We start from the raw sequence: 9,539 nt of genomic DNA on the forward strand, positions 1-9,539 counted from the left end.
CAGAATAGTGAGTGCAGCTCTGCAGTATAATACAGGAGGTAACTCAGGATCAGTAATGTAATGTATGTACACAGTGACTGCACCAGCAGAATAGTGAGTGCAGCTCTGCAGTATAATACAGGATGTAACTCAGGATCAGTAATGTAATGTATGTACACAGTGACTGCACCAGCAGAAGAGTGAGTGCAGCTCTGGAGTATAATACGGAGGTAACTCAGGATCAGTAATGTAATGTATGTACACAGTGACTGCACCAGCAGAATAGTGAATGCCGCTCTGGAGTATAATACAGGACGTACCTCAGGATCAGTAATGTAATGTATGTACACAGTGACTGCACCAGCAGAAGAGTGAGTGCAGCTCTGGAGTATAATACGGAGGTAACTCAGGATCAGTAATGTAATGTATGTACACAGTGACTGCACCAGCAGAATAGTGAGTGCAGCTCTGCAGTATAATACAGGAGGTAACTCAGGATCAGTAATGTAATGTATGTACACAGTGACTGCACCAGCAGAATAGTGAGTGCCGCTCTGGAGTATAATACAGGATGTAACTCAGGATCAGTAATGTAATGTATGTACACAGTGACTGCACCAGCAGAATAGTGAGTGCCGCTCTGGAGTATAATACGGAGGTAACTCAGGATCAGTAATGTAATGTATGTACACAGTGACTGCACCAGCAGAATAGTGAGTGCAGCTCTGGAGTATAATACAGGATGTAACTCAGGATCAGTACAGGATCAGTAATGTAATGTATGTACACAGTGACTGCACCAGCAGAATAGTGAGTGCAGCTCTGGAGTATAATACAGGATGTAACTCAGGATCAGTAATGTAATGTATGTACACAGTGACTGCACCAGCAGAATAGTGAGTGCAGCTCTGGAGTATAATACAGGATGTAACTCAGGATCAGTAATGTAATGTATGTACACAGTGACTGCACCAGCAGAATAGTGAGTGCAGCTCTGGAGTATAATACAGGATGTAACTCAGGATCAGTAATGTAATGTATGTACACAGTGACTGCACCAGCAGAATAGTGAGTGCAGCTCTGGAGTATAATACAGGATGTAACTCAGGATCAGTAATGTAATGTATGTACACAGTGACTGCACCAGCAGAATAGAGAGTGCAGCTCTGGAGTATAATACAGGATGTAACTCAGGATCAGTACAGGATCAGTAATGTAATGTATGTACACAGTGACTGCACCAGCAGAATAGTGAGTGCAGCTCTGGAGTATAATACAGGATGTAACTCAGGATCAGTAATGTAATGTATGTACACAGTGACTCCACCAGCAGAATAGTGAGTGCAGCTCTGGAGTATAATACAGGATGTAACTCAGGATCAGTAATGTAATGTATGTACACAGTGACTGCACCAGCAGAATAGTGAGTGCAGCTCTGGAGTATAATACAGGATGTAACTCAGGATCAGTAATGTAATGTATGTACACAGTTACTGCACCAGCAGAATAGTGAGTGCAGCTCTGGAGTATAATACAGGATGTAACTCAGGATCAGTAATGTAATGTATGTACACAGTGACTGCACCAGCAGAATAGTGAGTGCAGCTCTGGAGTATAATACAGGATGTAAATCAGGATCAGTACAGGATCATTAATGTAATGTATGTACACAGTGACTGCACCAGCAGAATAGTGAGTTCAGCTCTGGAGTATAATACAGGATGTAACTCAGGATCAGTAATGTAATGTATGTACACAGTGACTGCACCAGCAGAATAGTGAGTGCAGCTCTGGGGTATAATACAGGATGTAACTCAGGATCAGTAATGTAATGTATGTACACAGTGACTGCACCAGCAGAATAGTGAGTGCAGCTCTGGAGTATAATACAGGATGTAACTCAGGATCAGTAATGTAATGTATGTACACAGTGACTCCACCAGCAGAATAGTGAGTGCAGCTCTGGAGTATAATACAGGATGTAACTCAGGATCAGTAATGTAATGTATGTACACAGTGACTGCACCAGCAGAATAGTGAGTGCAGCTCTGGAGTATAATACAGGATGTAACTCAGGATCAGTAATGTAATGTATGTACACAGTGACTGCACCAGCAGAATAGTGAGTGCAGCTCTGGAGTATAATACAGGATGTAACTCAGGATCAGTACAGGATCAGTAATGTAATGTATGTACACAGTGACTGCACCAGCAGAATAGTGAGTGCAGCTCTGGAGTATAATACAGGATGTAACTCAGGATCAGTAATGTAATGTATGTACACAGTGACTCCACCAGCAGAATAGTGAGTGCAGCTCTGGAGTATAATACAGGATGTAACTCAGGATCAGTAATGTAATGTATGTACACAGTGACTCCACCAGCAGAATAGTGAGTGCAGCTCTGGAGTATAATACAGGATGTAACTCAGGATCAGTAATGTAATGTATGTACACAGTGACTGCACCAGCAGAATAGTGAGTGCAGCTCTGGAGTATAATACAGGATGTAACTCAGGATCAGTAATGTAATGTATGTACACAGTGACTGCACCAGCAGAATAGTGAGTGCAGCTCTGGAGTATAATACAGGATGTAAATCAGGATCAGTACAGGATCATTAATGTAATGTATGTACACAGTGACTGCACCAGCAGAATAGTGAGTTCAGCTCTGGAGTATAATACAGGATGTAACTCAGGATCAGTAATGTAATGTATGTACACAGTGACTGCACCAGCAGAATAGTGAGTGCTGCTCTGGAGTATAATACAGGATGTAACTCAGGATCAGTAATGTAATGTATGTACACAGTGACTGCACCAGCAGAAAAATGAGTGCCGCTCTGGAGTATAATACAGGAGGTAACTCAGGATCAGTAATGTAATGTATGTACACAGTGACTGCACCAGCAGAATAGTGAGTGCCGCTCTGGAGTATAATACAGGATGTAACTCAGGATCAGTAATGTAATGTATGTACACAGTGACTGCACCAGCAGAATAGTGAGTGCCGCTCTGGAGTATAATACAGGAGGTAACTCAGGATCAGTAATGTAATGTATGTACACAGTGACTGCACCAGCAGAATAGTGAGTGCCGCTCTGGAGTATAATACAGGATGTAACTCAGGATCAGTACAGGATCAGTAATGTAATGTATGTACACAGTGACTGCACCAGCAGAATAGTGAGTGCAGCTCTGCAGTATAATACAGGAGGTAACTCAGGATCAGTAATGTAATGTATGTACACAGTGACTGCACCAGCAGAATAGTGAATGCCGCTCTGGAGTATAATACAGGATGTAACTCAGGATCAGTAATGTAATGTATGTACACAGTGACTGCACCAGCAGAATAGTGAGTGCCGCTCTGGAGTATAATACAGGACGTACCTCAGGATCAGTAATGTAATGTATGTACACAGTGACTGCACCAGCAGAAGAGTGAGTGCCGCTCTGGAGTATAATACGGAGGTAACTCAGGATCAGTAATGTAATGTATGTACACAGTGACTGCACCAGCAGAATAGTGAGTGCAGCTCTGCAGTATAATACAGGAGGTAACTCAGGATCAGTAATGTAATGTATGTACACAGTGACTGCACCAGCAGAATAGTGAGTGCCGCTCTGGAGTATAATACAGGATGTAACTCAGGATCAGTAATGTAATGTATGTACACAGTGACTGCACCAGCAGAATAGTGAGTGCCGCTCTGGAGTATAATACGGAGGTAACTCAGGATCAGTAATGTAATGTATGTACACAGTGACTGCACCAGCAGAATAGTGAGTGCAGCTCTGGAGTATAATACAGGATGTAACTCAGGATCAGTACAGGATCAGTAATGTAATGTATGCACACAGTGACTGCTCCAGCAGAAGAGTGAGTGCCGCTCTGGAGTATAATACGGAGGTAACTCAGGATCAGTAATGTAATGTATGTACACAGTGACTGCACCAGCAGAATAGTGAGTGCAGCTCTGGAGTATAATACAGGATGTAACTCAGGATCAGTACAGGATCAGTAATGTAATGTATGTACACAGTGACTGCACCAGCAGAATAGTGAGTGCAGCTCTGGAGTATAATACAGGATGTAACTCAGGATCAGTAATGTAATGTATGTACACAGTGACTGCACCAGCAGAATAGTGAGTGCAGCTCTGGAGTATAATACAGGATGTAACTCAGGATCAGTAATGTAATGTATGTACACAGTGACTGCACCAGCAGAATAGTGAGTGCAGCTCTGGAGTATAATACAGGATGTAACTCAGGATCAGTAATGTAATGTATGTAGACAGTGACTGCACCAGCAGAATAGTGAGTGCAGCTCTGGAGTATAATACAGGATGTAACTCAGGATCAGTAATGTAATGTATGTACACAGTGACTGCACCAGCAGAATAGAGAGTGCAGCTCTGGAGTATAATACAGGATGTAACTCAGGATCAGTACAGGATCAGTAATGTAATGTATGTACACAGTGACTGCACCAGCAGAATAGTGAGTGCAGCTCTGGAGTATAATACAGGATGTAACTCAGGATCAGTAATGTAATGTATGTACACAGTGACTGCACCAGCAGAATAGTGAGTGCAGCTCTGGAGTATAATACAGGATGTAACTCAGGATCAGTAATGTAATGTATGTACACAGTGACTGCACCAGCAGAATAGTGAGTGCAGCTCTGGAGTATAATACAGGATGTAAATCAGGATCAGTACAGGATCATTAATGTAATGTATGTACACAGTGACTGCACCAGCAGAATAGTGAGTTCAGCTCTGGAGTATAATACAGGATGTAACTCAGGATCAGTAATGTAATGTATGTACACAGTGACTGCACCAGCAGAATAGTGAGTGCAGCTCTGGGGTATAATACAGGATGTAACTCAGGATCAGTAATGTAATGTATGTACACAGTGACTGCACCAGCAGAATAGTGAGTGCAGCTCTGGAGTATAGTACAGGATGTAACTCAGGATCAGTAATGTAATGTATGTACACAGTGACTCCACCAGCAGAATAGTGAGTGCAGCTCTGGAGTATAATACAGGATGTAACTCAGGATCAGTAATGTAATGTATGTACACAGTGACTGCACCAGCAGAATAGTGAGTGGAGCTCTGGAGTATAATACAGGATGTAACTCAGGATCAGTAATGTAATGTATGTACACAGTGACTGCACCAGCAGAATAGTGAGTGCAGCTCTGGAGTATAATACAGGATGTAACTCAGGATCAGTACAGGATCAGTAATGTAATGTATGTACACAGTGACTGCACCAGCAGAATAGTGAGTGCAGCTCTGGAGTATAATACAGGATGTAACTCAGGATCAGTAATGTAATGTATGTACACAGTGACTCCACCAGCAGAATAGTGAGTGCAGCTCTGGAGTATAATACAGGATGTAACTCAGGATCAGTAATGTAATGTATGTACACAGTGACTCCACCAGCAGAATAGTGAGTGCAGCTCTGGAGTATAATACAGGATGTAACTCAGGATCAGTAATGTAATGTATGTACACAGTGACTGCACCAGCAGAATAGTGAGTGCAGCTCTGGAGTATAATACAGGATGTAACTCAGGATCAGTAATGTAATGTATGTACACAGTGACTGCACCAGCAGAATAGTGAGTGCAGCTCTGGAGTATAATACAGGATGTAAATCAGGATCAGTACAGGATCATTAATGTAATGTATGTACACAGTGACTGCACCAGCAGAATAGTGAGTTCAGCTCTGGAGTATAATACAGGATGTAACTCAGGATCAGTAATGTAATGTATGTACACAGTGACTGCACCAGCAGAATAGTGAGTGCAGCTCTGGGGTATAATACAGGATGTAACTCAGGATCAGTAATGTAATGTATGTACACAGTGACTGCACCAGCAGAATAGTGAGTGCAGCTCTGGAGTATAATACAGGATGTAACTCAGGATCAGTAATGTAATGTATGTACACAGTGACTCCACCAGCAGAATAGTGAGTGCAGCTCTGGAGTATAATACAGGATGTAACTCAGGATCAGTAATGTAATGTATGTACACAGTGACTGCACCAGCAGAATAGTGAGTGCAGCTCTGGAGTATAATACAGGATGTAACTCAGGATCAATATTGTAATGTATGTACACAGTGACTGCACCAGCAGAATAGTGAGTGCAGCTCTGGAGTATAATACAGGATGTAACTCAGGATCAGTACAGGATCAGTAATGTAATGTATGTACACAGTGACTGCACCAGCAGAATAGTGAGTGCAGCTCTGGAGTATAATACAGGATGTAACTCAGGATCAGTAATGTAATGTATGTACACAGTGACTCCACCAGCAGAATAGTGAGTGCAGCTCTGGAGTATAATACAGGATGTAACTCAGGATCAGTAATTTAATGTATGTACACAGTGACTCCACCAGCAGAATAGTGAGTGCAGCTCTGGAGTATAATACAGGATGTAACTCAGGATCAGTAATGTAATGTATGTACACAGTGACTGCACCAGCAGAATAGTGAGTGCAGCTCTGGAGTATAATACAGGATGTAACTCAGGATCAGTAATGTAATGTACAGTACAGACCAAAAGTTTGGACACACCTTCTCATTTAAAGATTTTTCTGTATTTTCATGACTATGAAAATTGTACATTCACACTGAAGGCATCAAAACTATGAATTAACACATGTGAAATTATATACTTAACAAAAAAGTGTGAAACAACTGAAAATATGTCTTAAATTCTAGGTTCTTCAAAGTAGCCACCTTTTGCTTTGATGACTGCTTTGCACACTCTTGGCATTCTCTTGATGAGTTTCAAGAGGTAGTCACTGGAAATGGTTTTCACTTCACAGGTGTGCCCTGTCAGGTTTAATAAGTGGGATTTCTTGCCTTATAAATGGGGTTGGGACCATCAGTTGTGTTGTGCAGAAGTCAAGTGGATACACAGCTGATAGTCCTACTGAATAGACTGTTAGAATTTGTATTATGGCAAAAAAAAGCAGCTAAGTAAAGAAAAACGAGAGGCCATCATTACTTTAAGAAATGAAGGTCAGTCAGTCCGAAAAATTGGGCAGACTTTGAAAGTGTCCCCAAGTGCAGTTGCAAAAACCATCAAGCGCTACAAAGAAACTGGCTCACATGAGGACCGCCCCAGGAAAGGAAGACCAAGAGTCACCTCTACTTCTGAGGATAAGTTTATCCGAGTCACCAGCCTCAGAAATCGCAGGTTAACAGCAGCTCAGATTAGAGACCAGGTCAATGCCACACAGAGTTCTAGCAGCAGACACATCTCTTCAACAGCTGCTAAGAGGAGACTTTGTGCAGCAGGCCTTCATGGTAAAATAGCTGCTAGGAAACCACTGCTAAGGACAGGCAGCAAGCAGAAGAGACTTGTTTGGGCTAAAGAACACAAGGAATGGACATTAGACCAGTGGAAATCTGTGCTTTGGTCTGATGAGTCCAAATTTGAGATCTTTGGTTCCAACCACCGTGTCTTTGTGCGACGCAGAAAAGGTGAACTAATGGACTCTACATGCCTGGTTCCCACCGTGAAGCATGGAGGAGGAGGTGTGATGGTGTGGGGGTGCTTTGCTGGTGACACTGTTGGGGATGTATTCAAAATTGAAGGCATACTGAACCAGCATGGCTACCACAGCATCTTGCAGAGACATGCTATTCCATCCGGTTTGCGTTTAGTTGGATCATCATTTATTTTTCAACAGGACAATGACCCCAAACACACCTCCAGGCTGTGTAAGGGCTATTTGACCAAGAAGGAGAGTGATGGGGGGCTACGCCAGATGACCTGGCCTCCACAGTCACCAGACCTGAACCCAATCGAGATGGTTTGGGGTGAGCTGGACCGCAGAGTGAAGGCAAAAGGGCCAACAAGTGCTAAGCATCTCTGGGAACTCCTTCAAGATTGTTGGAAGACCATTTCCGGTGACTACCTCTTGAAGCTCATCAAGAGAATGCCAAGATTGTGCAAAGCAGTCATCAAAGCAAAAGGTGGCTACTTTGAAGAACCTAGAATATAAGACATATTTTCAGTTGTTTCATACTTTTTTGTTAAGTATATAATTCCACATGTGTTAATTCATAGTTTTGATGCCTTCAGTGTGAATGTACAATTTTCATAGTCATGAAAATACAGAAAAATCTTTCAATGAGAAGGTGTGTCCAAACTTTTGGTCTGTACTGTATGTACACAGTGACTGCACCAGCAGAATAGTGAGTGCAGCTCTGGAGTATAATACAGGATGTAACTCAGGATCAGTACAGGATCAGTAATGTAATGTATGTACACAATGACTGCACCAGCAGAATAGTGAGTGCAGCTCTGGAGTATAATACAGGATGTAACTCAGGATCAGTAATGTAATGTATGTACACAGTGACTCCACCAGCAGAATAGTGAGTGCAGCTCTGGAGTATAATACAGGATGTAACTCAGGATCAGTAATGTAATGTATGTACACAGTGACTGCACCAGCAGAATAGTGAGTTCAGCTCTGGAGTATAATACAGGATGTAACTCAGGATCAGTAATGTAATGTATGTACACAGTGACTGCACCAGCAGAATAGTGAGTGCAGCTCTGGGGTATAATACAGGATGTAACTCAGGATCAGTAATGTAATGTATGTACACAGTGACTGCACCAGCAGAATAGTGAGTGCAGCTCTGTAGTATAATACAGGATGTAACTCAGGATCAGTAATGTAATGTATGTACACAGTGACTCCACCAGCAGAATAGTGAGTGCAGCTCTGGAGTATAATACAGGATGTAACTCAGGATCAGTAATGTATGTACACAGTGACTGCACCAGAAGAATAGTGAGTGCAGCTCTGGAGTATAATACAGGAGGTAACTCAGGATCAGTAATATATGTACACAGTGACTCCACCAGCAGAATAGTGAGTGCAGCTCTGGAGTATAATACAGGATGTAACTCAGGATCAGTACAGGATCAATAATGTAATGTATGTACACAGTAACTGCACAGCAGAATAGTGAGTGTAGCTCTGGAGTATAATACAGGATGTAACTCAGGATCAGTACAGGATCAGTAATGTAATGTATGTACACAGTGACTCCACCAGAAGAATAGTGAGTGCAGCTCTGGAGTATAATACAGGATGTAACTCAGGATCAGTACAGGATCAGTAATGTAATGTATGTACACAGTGACTGCACCAGAAGAATAGTGAGTGCAGCTCTGGAGTATAATACAGGATATAACTCAGGATCAGTACAGGATCAGTAATGTAATGTATGTACACAGTGACTCCACCAGCAGAATAGTGAGTGCAGCTCTGGAGTATAATACAGGATGTAACTCAGGATCAGTACAGGATCAGTAATGTAATGTATGTACACAGTGACTGCAACAGAAGAATAGTGAGTGCAGCTCTGGAGTATAATACAGGATGTAACTCAGGATCAGTACAGGATCAGTAATGTAATGTAGGTACACAGTGACTCCACCAGAAGAATAGTGAGTGCAGCTCTGGAGTATAATACAGGATATAACTCAGGATC

Source organism: Phyllobates terribilis, unplaced genomic scaffold (assembly GCF_046119375.1).
Source record: "Phyllobates terribilis strain yellow unplaced genomic scaffold, ASM4611937v1 Scaffold_2__4_contigs__length_985480577, whole genome shotgun sequence".
In the NCBI taxonomy this organism is placed as follows: Eukaryota; Metazoa; Chordata; class Amphibia; order Anura; family Dendrobatidae; genus Phyllobates; species Phyllobates terribilis.